Below are 19,811 nucleotides of genomic sequence, written 5' to 3' on the forward strand. Positions count from 1 at the left end.
TTGTTCAATGCTATTTCTACAGCTCCTGGAATAGTACCTGACAGACACATGGTAGAAGAGTTAAAAATTATTTGTTAAATGAATAAAAACACCAGAAAACAATGCCATGTAAGAAGGAATAATGGTGATTGAAATTAAAGCATTTTAAGGTTGCTGTGTTTAGGTATAGGTTAGAAATATTTAATTTACTTTAGACTTTTTAAGATCAAATATTAAAAGTTAACTAACTAATTAAGCAAAGACAATGTGAACTTAAAAAAAATCAAAGTTGAAAAAAGAAGGAATAAAAAGAACAATAAAAAACAAATTTAAAATCAGAAAACCCCACAAATATAGAAAGCTCAAAATGAAATGGTAGGACTAAATCTCAAAACATAAGTAATTAAAACTTATTAATATAAAGATGTGATACACATGAAATTAGAGCAAAGGATAGAGGTGGCAGGTAAGTAGAACTACATAGTTGCAAGAGACTTAAATTTTATTGAAATAGGACAACCCAGGGCCCATTCATGATAATTAAAACAAAAACAAAAACAAAGAATTCCTTGCAAATTAGAAATAGGAATGAACTTTGTTAACCTGATAAAGGATAGGGACCCTAAGCCTACAGTAAACAAAATACATACTGGTGAAGCATAACCACAGAACCAGTTCAAAATTGTCCTATCCTGTTTCGAACAAGATACTGAGTTGCCTTTCACAGCCAACAGACCAAAACCTCCTCATGCAGGTAAGAAAGCATGTGCAGAAGAGAGAATGCTGACCTCCAGCTGCCCCCGGAACCAAAGTCTAGCTTACCCCCGACACGTAACCCCTAATCCCAGTCATGGATACAAAGGACCAGGACATGACTGAAACTTGAACACCAGAACCCGTTCAGAAGTGAAGGGTTCCTGGTGCAGGAAGATCTGGTGCTGAAGCCCCTTATTATATCTTACCAAAAATGGCCCAGTTCCAAAGCCCTCCAATTAAAAACTGCACAACCAACGCTTCCACATATTGGCCTGTTTCCCCTAGCCCTCAAGCTTTGCCTTTAAAAAAACAATTAATTAAAAGCCATCAGGAAGTTTGGGTTTTAAGATAACTTCCTGTCTACTTGCTTGGCGATCTGCAAATAAAACAGCTTTAAATTATTTCATTGCAAACCTCAATGTTCAGTGTTTGGCTTTGCTGTTCATTGGGTGAGTGGAACCTTGTTCATTTTGGTAATAGAAGTATTCCTATAAAGTTAGAAAAAAGGGAAAAGCTGCCTTCTATCATTTCTTCCCGTCAAGAAGTCCTATGCAGAACAGTAAAACAAGAAAAAAGAAAATACACTTAAGAACCAAGGGGGGGGGGGGGGGATCGAAAATCCAATAAAATAAAGACAATCAGAACTAATGCGAATGTTTAGCAAGGTTGCTGGATACAAGATTAACATACAAAATCCAATGGAATTCTTTTGCCAATAGTAACTAGAAATTTGTTTAGAAAGACCTAAAAAAAAAAAAAAATGAAGAGAGGGCATGTTCACATATGGAAGGTTTACGACAGAAAGAAGTAAATTCTCTCAATATTGATCTACCTTAATACAGTTCCAATCAAAATCTCAATGTATTTTTTAATTGAACTTAAAGTTTAAAACTTAATGTTGTATTGAACTTAAAGCAGATCCTAAAAATCACATGGAAGAGCAAAGAGAAAAAAAAAACACACAATTTTGAACAAGGTGAAAGAGCAGTGTCTACCATAAATCAAACTATATAATTAAGTCAGTGTGATAAAAAATGGCACAAAGATAGATTAAAAGACCAATGAAACTGAGAGTCCAGAATCAGACCCACATGAATATACAGACTGGATATATAGATACCACTGTAATTAACCCAGTTATTAATTAACAGAAAAAGGGCAAAGGGAAGGCTGGATAATAAAGGCATGCCATTTGTACAGCTTTGCCAGAAAGTTGCAGTTTAACACTCTCCAGGTCTTTTCTCATAGATCCTAGGGAAAGGGACTGGACAAAAAAAGACTATATACATGCCCCAGGAATCTAGGTGACATCACACCTAGAAGCAGGCCACTGGCCAGACTAGGCGTGGCCACTGCAAGGGTGTGAACTCTGAGATACATAAACTCCTGAATGAAGGGAGATCCCTCTCTTGGCCCTTTTGCTCTCTTGGGACTCTTGCTGCAGGGAGTGGGGCTGTCACACTCCCGCATTCGCCCACGTGGCTCACGGCCACATGGACCCCACACACAATGGACTGATGGACTAAAATTAGCCTGATGCTCTGCTGGACCCCGCTCCACCACGGAATGGAAACCTTGGACACCGGTTTTGCTTTTAACTCTGCTGAACCCCAGGCTGCACCCTTTCCAGGACTGTTTTAAGGGAAATGGGGACTTTGGAAACGGAGGGATATAATTCCACGCAATAAAGCTTTCTGCCACATCTCATCCTCCCATGGGGTCCTCCGGAAATCCTTATTCCTTCAGTAGCCCAAGAACCCCACTCCCACTAGCAATGGAGAATGGCAGTCCACTCAATTCTCTGATAACAATATGTCAGAGATGGCACAACAAATTAATGTGAAAAGGATAGACTATTTAATAAATGTTTATCCATATGTAAGAATAAAATAAAATTCCTACTTCACACCATACAAAACACCAATTTAAAATTTTAAAATAATATATAGGCAAATATCTTCATGTCCTTGGGTAGGGAAGAATTTCTTAAATACTCAAAATGCAAAAACCATAAAAAAATGAGTAATTTCTAGTTTAATTGAAAATTAAAAAGTTTTTATACAACCCAAGACATCATAGAGAGCCAAAGATTCTAGGAAAATATCCACAATAAAAATAATCAACCAAAAAATCAGAATGTATTAAAAACTTCTCCAAATCAAAACGAACAACACATAAGTAAAAATGGCCAAAAGGTATGAATAGGCAAAGCACAAATAACTAATGAACATATAAATATATGCTCAACCTCAGTAGTATTCAGGGAAATGAATCTGACCTGATCAAATTGGCCAAAACACAAGTGTTAGTGTTACCCTAGGTCAGTGATGGCGAACCTATGACACGTGTGTCAGAGGTGACATGCGAACTCATTTTTTTGGTTGATTTTTCTTTGTTAAATGGCATTTAAATATATAAAATAAATATCAAAAATATAAGTCTTTGTTTTACTATGGTTGCAAATATTAAAAAATTTCTATATGTGACACGGCACCAAAGTTAGGGTTTTTCAAAATGCTGACACGCTCAGCTCAAAAGGTTCGCCATCACTGCCCTAGGTAGCTAGATATCAGTAAAGGGAGGAAACAAAGGGGATCAGATATTATTAAGCATAATCAACTAGGGAGCACAAGCCTGTTGGCTACACCAGGAAGCTACAGCTTCACACACACTCGGGGGATCACAGCATTGCCCCACCCAGGATTAACACCCCTCCCTTCCCCGCCCTTCTGTGGGGGGAGAGGGGAGCAGAGGGAGATAAGCACATGCACAACAGAAGCCAAATTGGCACAGGGAGGTGCTTGACCACAGAGGCCTGTCAGTCTAACCTGGGAAGGGATCATTGGTTAGGGGGTGGACCCATCAGAAGCCCGGAAAGATTGGGAAGTTGATTGGTTATTTTAAAAAAACACCTCCTGGTTCTTCCCAAACCCGAGATAATATAATTCCCAGGGAACAAAGAAGAGTTCTCTTTCTCTCTTACTGGGTGACCTGTAAAAGATACATATGTTTAACTTTATTAAAAAATATCTGTTACATCTCTGATTTCAAACAAATTCTAAAATGTTACCCATAGACAACTGTTAGCCAACAGATACAGTCAAAAAGGCAACACATATACTTCATGAGGTGGGTAACCATTAGTGAGGGACCATAGTTTGCCACCGTAAAATATGCTTTTCGGAATATTGATTTTAAGCTGGTCATTAAAACACAAGACTCAGAAAGAACCTTTGACCTCCCCCCTTACCTGCCTTCAGGAATTCAGATAGAAAAGCCTGCTTAAAGAAGGCAGCATCACCCTAACGGTGCCAGAGGGGAGAAGTAGGGCAAAGCCTGTTTGTAGGACTCCCCTGTGTGTCCTATTGTTTCAGGTGGCCCAGTAAGAATTTGTTTACCACATGTGTTCGCTTTCTCGTTTACCCGTGCATTCCCTACTTTCCTTTTTAACTCCCAGTTCCAGACCTCAATTGCCCAATCTGTCCTCCAGTCTCATGTGCTTATGGAACCTCCACATACATATATGTATGTAACTAACTTGGACATTTTCTCTTGTTAACCTAACTCATGTTAATTTGACTATTAGTCCAGCCAGAAGAACTTAGAAAGATGGAAGGGAAACTTATTTTTCACCCCCACACTACAAACTGGCCAACCGCACCGGGAGAGGGCCGTCACTATACTATCGCCTCCAGCATTGCTGCTGCCAGTTGGGATAACAAGCAAGACTGCAAGACACCACAGTCTCCTGGCTCTGGCCTAGGGATGAAAAGACCAAAAACAATCTGCAGACTAAATGGAAACTCTGTTGTCATTCCCTTTCCCCCATTTTCCCTTCTCCTTGCATTCCCCCGAGTTCAGTGCCATACTTTTTCTCCTCCACAACTGAATCATCTGGGGGGAGAGAAGAAAAAATATCAAAGGACAGTAAGTACCTAAGAGGAAGGTTACTTGTCTTTTACAATTGCAAGCTTGAAGGTTCTTTTGAGAATTATTTCACTTAAAACATTATGTGATGTTACTTGGATATTAACTGAAGCGGTATTTTGAAATCTAAAAAGTTTTAAATTTTGCTTGACAGACCAAATAGAAATTTGGGATGGGGTAGATTTTGGCCTATGGTAATAATCTGAAATATTTAATTACCCTGTGAAAAAAACAAATCCTTATCCATTTATTAGTATATTACAGAAAGATTGTGCTCCAGTTAATCATGAATTCTACTGAATAGATTTATCACAGGTACCACACTGCAAAACACATATATTCTTTGTTTTCTTCTTAACTAGTCAGCAATTTGGTACATCCATTTTTGTTTTGTGGTTTTTTATTTCCTAATTTGGTTTCTTTCTTACTTGGTTTCATCCTAATAACATTTAACTTATTTTCTTAGCTTACAACTTTAGTGGTTGTTCTGCATTCTCTCCTGCTGATTTGATTCAACTTTCTGGTCCGTTACCTTTTATTTCTGTGAATGGCTCTTCTAGGCTCTACTCCCTCAATTCAGTCTTCCCCTAGTCTCAGATTGCTTCTGCACTGCTACTAGTTAAGATCCACACTAAATGTACCATCCCAAGTGCCTTTTTCTTGGAACTTTTTCTGCTCTTTGGGGGCAGATTATAGGATTTATTTACTGATCTCAGAACCCAAAACACCACTGTGATTAGGATGTTAATAATAGAAAATTAACAAGAAAATTGTTTTTAAAGTCCCTAAAATAATACTGCTATTTAATTCACATCAATAACTCAAAACATTTCTTCTCCATTATTTTTTAAAATTCTACCTAATTCTCAAAATTGTAATCTGCTAAAACCTCTAGCAGGGTTTTAGCAGATTATCCTGGGTTATCCCTCCTTTCCTCCTTACATAGACTAAACAGTTGCACATTTGTCTTTATTACCAATAGAACTATAACTAAAAGATAATTTTTTTGCAAATGGCATTTTTCCATTTTAGCTTTAGAAAATTTAAAAATTAAGTTCATGAGCAAAATTTTCCAACACACATACTGTGTTACAGCTTCCCGTTTATAACCATAAATTCAAGAGGAATAATTATAAAATATGATACATTTAATATTAACAAAGAGCATACACTTTTTAATGAATATAAAATAACTTTACAGCTTTAATGAAAAGTCCTAACAGTACTGAGGGGATAGTTAATTTTAACTGTAACTGTCATTCCGCTGTGCTGTTAACTGTAGTACTGCCCTATAAATGTTAACTGCTTGATTACTAAAATAAAAAAAGAATCCAGCAAAGCAGTCTTAAAGGAGATGAAACCTTTATCTGATATAGCAAAATTTATTGTCTTATTATAAAGAACCATAATCTTCAGGGAGGGAGAGGTATTTTTAAAAACCGGAAAGGAGGAAAAGGGAGAGAAATAACAAAATCTAGTTATTGCTTTATTTCTTCATAAGATTTTTTTCATAGAAACCAAAAGTAATGTGTAGATTTGTTTGAGTTTTGATCTACAAACCAAGTCAAATGACACTTTTGGGACTATTGAGGAAATCTGACTATAGACTGGGTATTAGATGATATTAAGGAATTAGTTTTATCAAGATTAATATATTGTGGCTACATTAAAAAAAGTTCTCATTTTTATTTTATTATTATTTTTTAATTCTCACCCAAGGACACGTTTATTTGTGGGTTTTTGTTTTTAGTGAGGGGAGGGGAGAGGAAGAGGGAAGAAGAGGAAGGAAAGGGACAGAAAGGGAGGAGGGAGAGAGACATTCGCTGACTGCCTCCTGCACAAGCCATGTGTGTATGTTAGTGACTAAAAAATCCTTTGCCAACTGTAAGTCTCTCCTTGCCCTAATACTACACTAATTCAATTAAAGTTTACATTAACTTAAAATCTTCAGAAATATCTTGGCTATTCTTGGCCCTTTGCTTTTCCAAATATATTTTAGAATTAACTTGTCAAGTTCCACAAAAACAAACAAATAAAACTATACCCTTCAGGGTTTTTACTAAAATAGCAATAAATTTATTAATGACAGGTTAATTGACATATTTACAAGAGATAGTCTTTCTCCCTATAACCATGATATGCCCCACATTTATTTAGGTCTTTAGTGTCTTTCAATACATCTTTACAATTTTCTATAAAAAGATCTTGGTACCTCTTTTTATATTTATTCCTAGGTAGCTCTTTTTTTTTTTTTTTACAAATGTGAAATATTTTTATTACAGTTTTTATTGTGAGCTGCTAGGTTAGAGTAATAGAACTGATTTTACTGTATTGATCTTATAGTCAATAACTTGCTAACTATTATAAATCCTAACAATGTATGTATGAACTTGAATTTTCTATGAAAGTGTTAATACTGACTCTTTTTGCTCATTCCTTACAGCCAATCCAGCCTCATAACTTTTCTTGCTGTGTACTAACTGGTAAGTAGCTCCAGTGCAATGCTGCAGAGATGGAGTAGCAAGGAACATATGTATATTCTTGCTGAGTTTTGAAGGAATATTTTTATCGTTTCATTATCAAGTATGATGTTTGCTGTAGGTTTTCTTGTAGCTGTCCTTTGTCAGGTTATGAAATTTCTCTTCTTAGTGTGGGTGAGTCTGTATCCTAAAAGAGTGAATTTTAATCAATGCTTTTTCTGCATCTTTTTGGGTGATATGGGTTTTTTGGGTTTTGTTTTGATGCAGAAACAAGCTTGCCTGCCTAGAAGAAACCCTTTGTTCAATATGCAGTATTTCCTTTATATTCACTGAATTCAGCTTGCCTTAATTTTTTGGTGGTTTTTTTTCCCAATTATAATTGACATTCAATATCAGCTTGCCTAATTATTTTTGAAAGCCTCTTGCCCCATTGCCATATTTCTCTCTCATCAACGTTTCTTTCTCTCACTCTCCCTTTCTCTCTCTCTAAAATCAAGAAAAACATTTAAAAAAATAAATAAATAGACAGATAAATAAATAAAGAGGATGAGGGGAAGGTCATCCTCTAATGGGAAATAAAAAAGCTAAATTATTCTGGATCTTCCAGAAAAAAACCGGATCCAATCTAGAAACTGGCATTGCCTCTCCTGAGGACTTTTCCTAATTAACTGGTCTAAAAGTGGCTTTTAAATAAACAAGAGCTACAAAAACAATGAGGTTAATATTAACACCTGCATTTGTTCCATGAGAGTGTTAACAAGTCTTGAAGCCTTCGCTGTTACACATAAAGGTGAAAGGCAGATGAGATTTTCCATTTGGTCATGATAGTGTGAGTCATTAGTGCTATCCACCAACTATACGGTGCCCCCCAAAAATGTACACACCCATTTTGAATAATTATAAAGGCAATGTTTATTAAAATATATTTCATTTTCAAAATTGAGCTATCAGCTGTTACAGTGTGTATACATTTTTGGGGGACACCCTGTATTTCTGGTTCTCTTTGCAGGCACATGGTAGATTTGCACTTTTCCATCCCACTGAAGAATGGGTTAGCCTTGTGATTTGCTCTGGCCAATGACATGTGAACAAAATGGCATGCCGTACTTCATACAGAAGCTTTAAGACACTGCACAATTTGCCCTGCTCTGTTTCCCTCTGGGGCAGTGCTGGCAACCTTCAAGACAGTCACGGCTCCCTCAGCGTGGGTCCCAGGTGGGTCTGAGGCAGAGCAGAGTCCACAGCCAACCAGTAACAGAGCCAACAAGCTGTGTTGCTTTAAACCACTGAGATTTGGGGAATGTATGTTAGGACAGTATAACTCATCCACCTTGACATGTACAAATATGAATGCCTAAATATTCATAACTAGAGGCCCGGTGCACGAAATTCATGCATGGGAGAGGGAGGTCCCTCAGCCTGGCCTGCACCCTCTCCAATCCGGGACCCCTTGGGGGATGTCCAACTGCCTCTCGCAATCCGGGACTGCTGGCTCCTAACCGCTTGCCTGCCTGCCTGCCTGCCTGACTGCCCCTAACTGCTCCCCTGCTGGCCTGATCACCCCAAACTGCCTCTGCCTCACCCCACACCCGGGACCCAGGCTTCCCTCCTCCAGGCAGTCACAAGCACCCAGGACCCAGGCTTCCCTCCCTATGGCCAGCCACAGGCATCCAGGACCCTGGCCAGCTTCGCCCGGGCCGGCCACAGCCGCAGGGGACTGTGGGCGGGCGGCTTCGCTCAGGCCGCAGCTGCAGGCGTCCGGGACTGCGGGGCAGGCAGCTTGTTCCTCTCCTGGGCTGCAGCCTGGCTGGTCCCCATTCCTCTCTCGGCATGAGGGCGTGACGACCATTTGCATATTAGCTCTTTATTATATAGGAGGATTGTTTGACCATACCTACTAATATAAAGACTTGTTTTCAGTGTTGCAACTTCTTTTGATGTTAAAAAAGATAGCATTAAATAAAGTGAAACTTTAAAACAAGGGAGACCTGCTTTAGCTCTGAAGTTTAGCTGGAAAAAAGCCTGCTGAGAAGAGCTGAATGTAAGCACTTACAGCCACTTGTTTAAAGATGGCCAAGTGTTGACAGTTACTGAGGTGAGAAGGTGAGTATGTGGGAGTTCATGACACAGTTCTCTCTACTTCTATATGTATTTGAAAATGTTCACAACAAAAAGTTAAAGGAACAGAGAGACAAAGAACAAAATCTGAAAAATCTTAATGAAACCAATTTTTTTTAAGTGCTACTAGTTTTAAGCCCTTAGAAAGAAAAAAGTTTTAATAACACTGTTAAAAGACTTTACCAGACTCAGTGGTTAGAGTGTTGGCCCATGCACCAAAAGGTCACAGGTTCAATTCCCAGTTAAGGGCATGTATCTAGGTTGCAGGTTCGATCTCCAGCCCGTCAGAGCACATGCAGGAGGCAACCAATTGATGTCTCTCTCTCACACCAATGTTTCTCTCCTCCCTCTCCCTCCTTCCCTTCCACTCTCTCTTAAAATCAATAGAAAACCCATTCTCGAGTGAGGATTAAAAAGACTTTACCAGTGCTACTTAGAGACAAGTTGTAGAAATGAAGTGTTTTGGGGCTACTAGATTATAGTAAAAAGCTGAGATGGCTCACTGGTTTTTAAAAACCATCTCCTTAAATCCTAATTAAGTTTACCAGATAGTTTTCATGGGTTCCAAAATTAGAAAACATTTTAGATGAAAAGTACATTACAGCTCATCCAGGGCAACCCTGTTATTACCGATAGGAAATTTAGGTCTGGTGACCTAAGCCGAGGTCTTTTGACTCTAATTCTTCCAGGTTAGGCTACTTGCCTATTTAATGTTATTTTGGTGATTTTACTTTAAACATCCAGCAGAAGAAACCTCTCTTCCCATTGCAATTCTGCTTTATGCCATCAGCTGGATGTCATAAAGTGAACAGAAATCACACCTCAAAATGGCTTAAACATATGGAAATTTACTGACTCACATAACTGTTAGTCCAGGAGTGGGGTGGAATTCAGGATTGGCTTAACCTAGCAGCTCCAGCTCCATCCCTCGGTGATTCTCTCAGCTCTGTCACCTTCCTGAGCTGGTTTCCTCCGTGGGTTTGATAACAAGATTACTGCAGCAGCTCAGAGCCTCACATTCATGTATGACAATGTCTACACAAAGAGAGGTGGCCTTGGACAAGGAAAAGTCTTTTCCAGAAGCTTCTGCAAATTTTCTCAGTCTAAAATGGTAACATGCCTATTTCTAAATCAATTCTTAGCAAGGGAGATGGGACTACCATCATTACCTTAGATTACTCTGGTCCACCACTGATTGCCACACAGCAGGGAAGAAGAGAGGCCAGGACTGGGAGAGAACCACAGGGTACTACAAGGACAGGCAGTGATCGGTAATCAACAGCCGAAAGAGCCTAACTCTTTCTGAATTATATAATTGTGTGTGTGTGTGTGTGTGTGTGTGTGTGTGTGTGTGAGAGAGAGAGAGAAGGAGAGAGAAAGAGAGAAGCATGGTACTACCATTTTAAAATACGCACAAATACTCTAAAATTAATAAAATCCAAACTTATTTAAAAGTATCAACTAATCCATAATAATTTTTTAAATGGTATAGGGCAATGCAGTACCAGATTACTACCTGGGTTTGTGCCTGGCTTTGATACCTACTATCAGGTAGCGGTTCACCCAAGTGGTTACCTACAAACATCACAAGATTAGTGCAACAAAACAGGCAGCATGTAAAGGCATGAGACCAGGCACGGTATAAATACTGAGCATAGCACTAAGTAAATTCTAGCTATTACTTGTCTCACACAAGTAAATTACTTATGATGTGGAGAAATTTTTGATGTTGAAAAGGAGGCATTTCTTTTTAGCTGCCCAGCATTTATCTATCCCCATTTCCTAATTTCCTTCTGGAGAATTACCTCTGCACTGCCTTATATAATCTTGCTGAGACTGTAAATTGATGAATCTCCCTTCCCACTATGGAGGCCAAAAGGATTCCTGGAGGTTCTTTAAACTAAATCCCTGGTTTATCTACCATGACTTACATTCAGCCAATCAGATGTGCTCTCTAGGAGTCTCATGAGCAAGTAATTTGCAAAGGTGAAAGATACAGGGGACAGTCATTCATCCCAGGGGTGACCTTCTCATCAGATCATTCTTAAAATTCTGCTTTGCAGCTCCCTGAAGCTGCCTTAAGTTTCCACCTGTTCCCTAGCAGTGGGGATAGTTCTGTAAGTTTCCAATTCCTTTCAATAAATTACCTCCTACTTAAATTAGAGTTGGATTCTGCTGCCTCACCCAAAGAACCCAAATAAGAAGTGAACTAAGATCAGTCCCTGGAGTACAGCATGAATGCACTGGGACTCAAGAATGGAAGTGGGGCTCTGTGAAGATAAAAAAGGTAAGTCTTAGAAAGATGTTTTAGAAAGTTCAAGAAGGCAGAAGGCTAAGATGTGATGAGAAACGGGATAAGGTTTATTCCCGTGCACGGATGTAAGAGACTACCCCAGAGGTCTGGAGAACCCGGGCAAGTTACATGGGAGGAAGAGAGCCCACCTAATTCGCACTGAAACTTTCTGCTTGGTGAAATTCTAGGGTAAGTGCTTTTATGAGACCTCTTTCAAAGAGTTCTAAGATATAGAGTTCAAGTTCAATGCTGCTATCTATACAAGGATACAAAAGGGGAGGCCTTCCCCACCTTACTCAGTCTCTGGTAGAAATCCTTTTTCCTAGTTCACTACACTTTAGCACATAGAAGGTTCAAATTCATAATGAAATTCTATTACAATTCAATAGTATTTAAGGACAGAGATTAATCAGAGAACAGTATAATAGTTATCCAGGTGGCTTATATGGGTTTAAGGTCCTCAACAATTTTTTCTAGGAATTCTATTTTTACTATCCCAGTCCACATCACTAGATCCTAGTCTACTTTGACTTGTCTACCTATTTGTATCTTCACACCCAATCTGACCAAGCTACTGCTTTTAGCTCTCTGGAGAAGTTTTTCTAATTCAGGACTCAGATACACACGTTACCTGACTTCATACTTTTCTCTGCTGACATAATCTACCCTAACCTCTCTCTATATCACACACCCAGTGTCCTACCTTCTCCCTAAACTCTCTCCTCTTTTCCCTGATCTTCACGGCACCCCCGCTCTCCAAAATACACTTCCTTAGCTTCTTTCATTTCTCAAAATGCACCGCAAAATTAACTTTTAAAAAAATGCCTACCAGCAAACCACATGATGGTTTCTTTCCCCTCTAGCTCAGTAATCATATATCTTCGTAATATTCTAGTTCTCACATACACACACTTGAAGCTACTTTCATCTGGCCCAAAACTACCTATGACTCCCATTTATGTTTAAGTAAATAAATACTAGGATGGAAGAATTACTTTTCACTGTATACCTTTTGATACTGTCAGCATATTTTCCCACAAACACATTACTTTTTCTATTTAAAAAAAAATTCCCATTATTCAATAATGCAAAAAAAAAAAAGTTACACTCTACTTACTCTGTGGATAGTATTTTTATGCATGTGAACATCAGATGAGATGACAGCATCCCTAAATTCCTAATCATTTTTGTTTAGTTTTGTTAGGAGGGTGGTGAGTTAACAGCAGCAGCTTCTTGACATAGGTTTATGGTCAGTTTACTACACAAAATGATGCTCTTCTACTGCTGAAAGTTTAAGGGAAACCTAAAGACCTTTTCCAAGCCCCTGACTCCTCAGCAAGTGGTTCTGCATGTACTTCCAGTTCCCAGGTGACAGCATGACTGGGTTAGTCACTGCCATTTCTCACAGTCTGGGAGTTGCTGGTGAATCAGATCAGAATAGGTCAGGGCTGTAACTGAGCATCTCGGTGGGTGTGGCTGAAGTGAATCACACGGACTCCACCCTGCCTGCCCTAAGCAAAATGGATCACTCCAAATCTTCTCACGTATTATTTGATTATTTGTTAAGTATGGAGAGTGTTTTATGTAGGATATTTCCCATCTCTATATATAAGCCTAAGCGACCAAACGACTGGTAGACCGGTCACTATGACGCACACTGACCACCAGGGGGCAGATGCTCAATGCAGGAGCTGCCCCCGGTGGTCAGTGCACTCCCACAGTGGGAGCGCCACTCAGCTGACCTACGGGCACCAGACACAGGGCTCACGGCTGGTTAGCGCCACTGTGGCAGCATGAGCCTCTCCTGCTTGGGACTGACTGGGCGCGAGCCTGCGGCAGGTGCACCGGGGCCAGGATGAGCGGAAGTGGCAGGCAGGAGCGTCAGGCAGTGTTTGATTGCCTGTTTTGGCCCAATCCCCACAGGCCACGCCAAGGGACCCCCCCACCGGTGCACAAATTCGTGCACTGGGCCTCTAGTAATGTTATAATAGCATGTTGTAATAGTTAATTTAGAATTATGGATTAGTCAAAATCTGCTACTTCATCTACATCACACTCCCGAAAGATGTATCGTTATATTCTGAGTCTGATGTTGAAGGCACCTTCTACCTTCCCAGTGTGTTGATGTCAGCACTAGATTCACCATCTTCCTCCCCACTTCCATCCCCTACCCACCCTATTGGCTGCAACTCTTAAGCTGCCTTCTAACACAGTTATTGTCTTCAGCAGCCAGAACCTGGTGATGTCTTCTGTCCCGGGACCCAACACCAACTTGCCTATGGATATCTTAAACTGACGCTTCAGTCAAAATCAAACCCAGACGCAAACCCAACCATAGTCTCTGACCATATGGTACTTAGATTCTCTCGCCCCGACAAACCTGCTCTTCTCCATCTGCTTCCTCGTCACCTTCTGTTCTCCCACCTAAGCAGGTTTCTGGCTTCATGTGCTTAGCTACCAACTGAGAAGTTACACAAAAAAATCCCTTACCTAATGGACCTTTCAGCCTTTCAATTTCTAACCCTAGACAAGTCCCACTAACTCACTTTTTCTGCTTCAATTTCCAGGACACTAACACCACAGAGAAAGTTTTGAAACAAGGCTGGCTGAGCCCACTGTAAACCTAAGCTAACTAGCCTGATGGAGCCCTTACTGCTCAGGACATTTCATTCTTCTCCTGTACTCCCCTCACACCCCACACACATGCACTCTCTCACTGACCACCTGACACAGTCCTGCCCTCTGACTCTACCAAGTCTCACCTCCTCAGACTCAAGTGCCCTCACCTCACTTTCACCTCAGTCCCTCGGCTCCTCTCGGAGCCCTTCCTCCTTCTCTAAGGATGCTCTCCACTTGTGCATTTAATTGCATCCCTTCCCAGAGCCTTGGAAGTCTTGTTCCACAAATACTCCTCTCCTCCCTTCTCTCACCAACTCCACCAGCTCTTCCTCCCAAGGTCACTTTCAGGCCAAACTGTGCCCAGAGATGAAGGTTTTGTCCCTCTCCCCCCCCCCAAAAAAGATTCATAGAACTTGGATATTCATAGAACAATTAAAAATCAGGACATTTCACTTGGATAATCAGGATTTCTGGCTTCTCTGGTAAAACGAACAGAATCCTCTGCCAGCAGTGAGTGAGCACACCCAAACAGCAAAATCCTAGGAGCTGATATGGTCAGCCCTACAGTGGGGCATCTGCCATCTCCAGGGCATCACCATACCCTCTCCTTGTTCCCTGTCAGACCCACACTGACTCTCATCCACCTGACTTCCCTGGCTCTCATTGGTCACACCCTACTGTTTACAAATAATTGGCTCTGATCCTTCCTACTCTAAAAAATATTTTCCTCAACTACCCACAATGCAAGCTACACCCTCCTCCTTCCTCCTCCCCATAATACTTTAAGGACCAGTCTGTGGTCACCACTTGTCACCAGGCCCTCACTCCTGCCCCCTGTGGTAGGTTTCTGCTGTTCCCTCTCTGCTAAAACTACAGGAGCAGAGGAAGCAGCGCTGGATGGTAATGCCAGTCATTCCTCCTAAGGTCTCCTCCCTTGGGGTTCCTGAGTTTGCCTCTTCTAATTCTCCTACTGAGGAAATCATGTAAACCCTCCAAGGTCAGACATCTGAGAACACCTCTGAATGCCATGCGGCCCCAAGCAGTCATCATAATCCTCCCTGTAATACTGCTATTGGCCAACTCATGTCTTGAAGTTTGGGGGTGGGGGTGCGGGGTGGGGGAGAGAACAACAGGAAAAAGACTCGGTCTAAAACCTGACTAGAGTTCGTCCTGCACTGATTTATTCACCATTTACTGATCACTTCTCGGGTGGTAGTACTGGTGCTTAAGAGGCCAGTAAGAGATGGTCCCTGCCAAAGGAATTCACTGTCAGTCCAGAAGGGACACAGGTGGATAAATTGACAGTGTCAACATGATACCATGATTTGAGGGGAAAAACAGCAGCATCCAGGGGAAGGCCAGGGACAGCAGAGCAGCTTGCTGAGAGAAACACTGGAGCCTCCTCGGCCTCAGAGATCCACTGCCACCACTTTAGTCCAAGAGTCTCCTGATTGGCCTACATGCCTCCCTTCACCCATCCTACCCTCGCCCAAATCCATTCTCCATGGGGCAGAGGGGTGACCTGCTCAAAATTCCAAACAGGGCTCTCTGGTGCTCAGAACCTTTTGCTAGCTCTGAGCATAGGTCCTGCATCATCTGCCCCATAATGACTTTTCTCCCTTCATCTGACTCCACCAGTGGCCTTTCAGCCTCACTGACCTCTCAGTTCCTTAAACAGAATCCGTTCTCTTCTGCCACATGGCCTCTGCACATACCCTTCTTTTTACCTGGAATCCTCTTGCCCGCACTCTTTGTATTAATGCTTTGACCTCTGGTCTCTGTTGGAATGTCATTTCCCCCATTTACGTAATTGTCTCTCCTTTTTCTGTTCCATTAGGTTGTATAATTAACAAGGCAGGCACCGGGTCTCTTTTGTTCACTGTGTATGAGGATGTAAAAGACTGTTTCCTCCTCTGTCCCAACCATAAACATCCCCTCAGGTCTACTTCTCAGCCCTCCTTACCACTCCCTATTTCCATCATCTCACTGCTGACTCCCAAGATCGAGTTCCAAACTATGATGCCTACAGGTTAGTTCCACCTACAGTCTCTCTCTGGCACCTGCAGCTGGACAAGTCTCAAGACACACGTTCATTAATATCCTTAAACAAACTCTCCTTTTTTTTCCATTGCTGCTAATGATGGCATTTCCTTGGAGGTCGAGTGACTGACTTCCCTCTTGACCCATTGAAAGGAACATCTGATTCCATCTCTAAATATGCACATGTATGCTCTTGTACACACAGTCAACTGAACTAGTGCTTTAGACTCATTTCCTACACCTAGTCTTTTAAGATAACAATCATGTGATTTAAAGGTACATTAAAGCTTAATTCTGATCATAATAATCAATATTCTTATCAAAACCCTTCAACGGCTCCCTACTGCCTTCCAAATAGCATCCATCCTCTTCTGCTTGTTATTCACAGCCTAGCAATCTTGCCAAAACTATCCTAGCAAGTCCATCTAGCTTGGTGGGTGAGACCATGGACTCTGGGACCGGAATGCCATGTTAATACACAGGGACAGGTGCAGATCTCAGCCTCACCACTTAGCCTCTCTGTGCTACAGTTCCTTCATTTGGACAGCAAGGATAATGATAGGAGAATACTGTCACAAAGATTAAATTCATGTAAGTAGAACACTCAGCACGGTGCCTGGCACTGGTCACTGCTATACACACTATTTTGTAACCCCATCTCCAATTACCAATAGCCTACATCCCAGCCTCTTAGACCCAGCTCACTGTTCTGTTATTCCTCCTCCTCAAACTTTCCCTTCTGAAGCAACAGCCCACGGCAGGGGGAGCACCTGCTGATAAGCTGCCAGTATTGCATTCCCTCCACCAACTTAAGGGTGTTTCCAGTCAAAAGCTCTGCCACAAAGCTCTTTCTTCTCCAGGAGTGTTTTTCTATCTCAAGCACTGAAATGACCCAAAGGTTGCTCATCAAAGGATTTCCAGCCCTGTTCAAAGACTCTTAGGTTACAATTAACCACCTCTTCTTCCCTCTACTTTCTTATTCCCCACCCAAGTTTCAGATCAGAGACCGTCTTACCACCATTTTCTAGTCCAGTTCTCTTATGCCCTTAATCTGGGTAAACGTTGAAATTCTCATGGGTCCTCTCCCTACAACAGCCCTAATTACTTCAGGTAGTGTTCCCTTTCATGGAAACACTTAAAATAATTAAAATTAATGCTGCAGTCTTATTATGAGCAAAATATAGACTTCAATCTCTGAAGTGGTCAGGCCTCCCACTGTGACAGTGCTACTACTTTCTTACCCTTTAAAAGTCACTGCTATGCATGGGGACTTGTAAAAATTGGTAAAGTGTTTATTGAGAGAAACATGCTAACTCCTAGGAATGGAAAAATATGTTACAACATTTCCAGAAAATTTTCATTCACTGTTTAACCTTAAGGTCCTGGGTTCGATTCGGGTCAAGGGCACATGCCCAGGCTGCGGGCTCAATCATCATTGATGTTTCCATCTCTCTCCCTCTCCCTTCATCTCTGAAACCAATTAAAATATATTCTTTTAAAAGGGGAAGAGAAGTAGTAGCTATGTCAACATCAGATAAAATGGAATTCAGAGCAAAGAAAATTACTAGAGACAGAGGACATTATATAATGATAAAAAGAGTCACTCCACCAAGACACAACAATCCTTAATGTGTATGCACCAGAGACCTGCAAAATTATGTAAATCTAAAAATGGATATAACTCAAAAGGAGAAACAGACAAATGCACAAATGTAGTTGAAAATTTCAAAACCCCTCCTCAACAACTGATGGACTGACTACCTGGGCAGAAAAGCAGCAAGGGTATAGAACTCAATACCATCAAGGATCTAACTGATCTTTACAGAATACTCCATTCAACAACAGCAGAAAACACATTCTAATCACGTGTCCATGGAACATATACCAAGACAGGTCATATACTGAGCTTTACATAAAGCAGGCTCACCAAATTTAAAAGAACTGAAATCATACAGTGTGTCCTCCAATCAGAATGGAATCAAACTGGAAACCAAAAACAGAAAAATAGGAAAATCTTCAAACATTTGGAAACTTAACAACTAAATTCTAATTACTCCATCAGTCTCAAGGGAAATAAAAATATACACTGAATTGAATGAAAATTAAAATAGAGCATATCAAAATCTGTGGGACAGAGCTGAAACAGTGCTGAGAAGGAAATTTATAGTGTAAATGCTCCCATAAATATAAATGCAAAAACTCCTTAACAAAATATTAATAGAATTCAGCAATATATAAAAAGAGTTATACACCATGATCAAGTGGGGTTTACTTCAGGGCTGCAAGGCAGTCTCATTTAAAAAATAAATCAATACATCATATAAATAGGCTAAAGAAGAAAAATCATGCTGTTTCCATATGTTGGGAGCAACTGGGTAAAGGGTACATGGGATCTCTCTGAATTATTTCTTATAACTGCATGTGGATCTACAATTATGTCACAAAAAGATTTAAGAAAACAAAAACAAAAAAACTGGACCTTCCCCGACTGCTCTAAGATCCATCATCCAAATGTTAACACTTCAGAACAGATCGACACTAACCTTTATTAATTCTGGCTTTGTGCTGGACTAAGTGAGGACACACAGATATAAACAGAAAATATCCCTACCCTCAAACACCATATGCTCAAACACCATAGACCAGCCATGAGCAAACTACGGCCCGCGGGCCAGATCCGGCCCGTTTGAAATGAATAAAACTAAAAAAAAAAAAAAAAGACCGTACCCTTTTATGTAATGATGTTTACTTTGAATTTATATTAGTTCACACAAACACTCCATCCATGCTTTTGTTCCGGCCCTCCGGTCCAGTTTAAGAACCCATTGTGGCCCTGGAGTCAAAAAGTTTGCCCACCCCTGCCATAGACTGACAAACACAGGCACAAATCAATAGTGAAGACTTCATAAAGGAGATGGGATTTGAGTAAATCCTTGAGTAAGAGGTAGCACTTCCACAAGTGGAGGTGAAGAGGAGGGCATATTAGGAAGAAATCTATATATATAAAACCCTAAGCGACTGGAACAACATGTCGCTATGACATGCACTGCGGGCGGCAGGGCCAGCCGGCCATCTTCCCACGGCCCCTCTCCGCAGTGCATGAATTCATGCACTGGGCCTCTAGTCATATATAAAGACCCAGAGCTAGAAATAAGCACAGTGCCTATGGAGAAAGAGGCACATGTGTGCTATGAAACAACAGAAAGTGTGCAGGGTGCCCAAAAGCCAGAGAGACAGCTCAGTGTCACTCAGAGAAGCCTTCCTCACCATCCCAGCCAACCAAAAGCAGCAGCTCCTCCCATTCATAATCTCTCCAGCACATTTTACTTTTTCTTTATAGAACTAACCACAAATTACAATTATTATGTACTTATCTGCATGTTCATTTGTTTAGTGCTGTCCTACCCCCAGTTATCTTGAGTATTTAGCACTGGGTCTGCCACACCAGAAGCACTCAATAAAGTATTAATTAAAGTAATGAACAAATAAAAAGTATCCACTCCTACTTCTCTTCTATGCAGCTACCCTACTCCTCTTCCTCCATTATATGTCATTTCATTCACTTTGGTCCCTCTCTGATCTACTGCCTCTTTTAGCTA

The sequence above is a fragment of the Myotis lucifugus genome, unplaced genomic scaffold (genome assembly GCF_000147115.1).
Source record: "Myotis lucifugus unplaced genomic scaffold, Myoluc2.0 scaffold_16, whole genome shotgun sequence".
NCBI classification, from domain to species: domain Eukaryota; kingdom Metazoa; phylum Chordata; class Mammalia; order Chiroptera; family Vespertilionidae; genus Myotis; species Myotis lucifugus.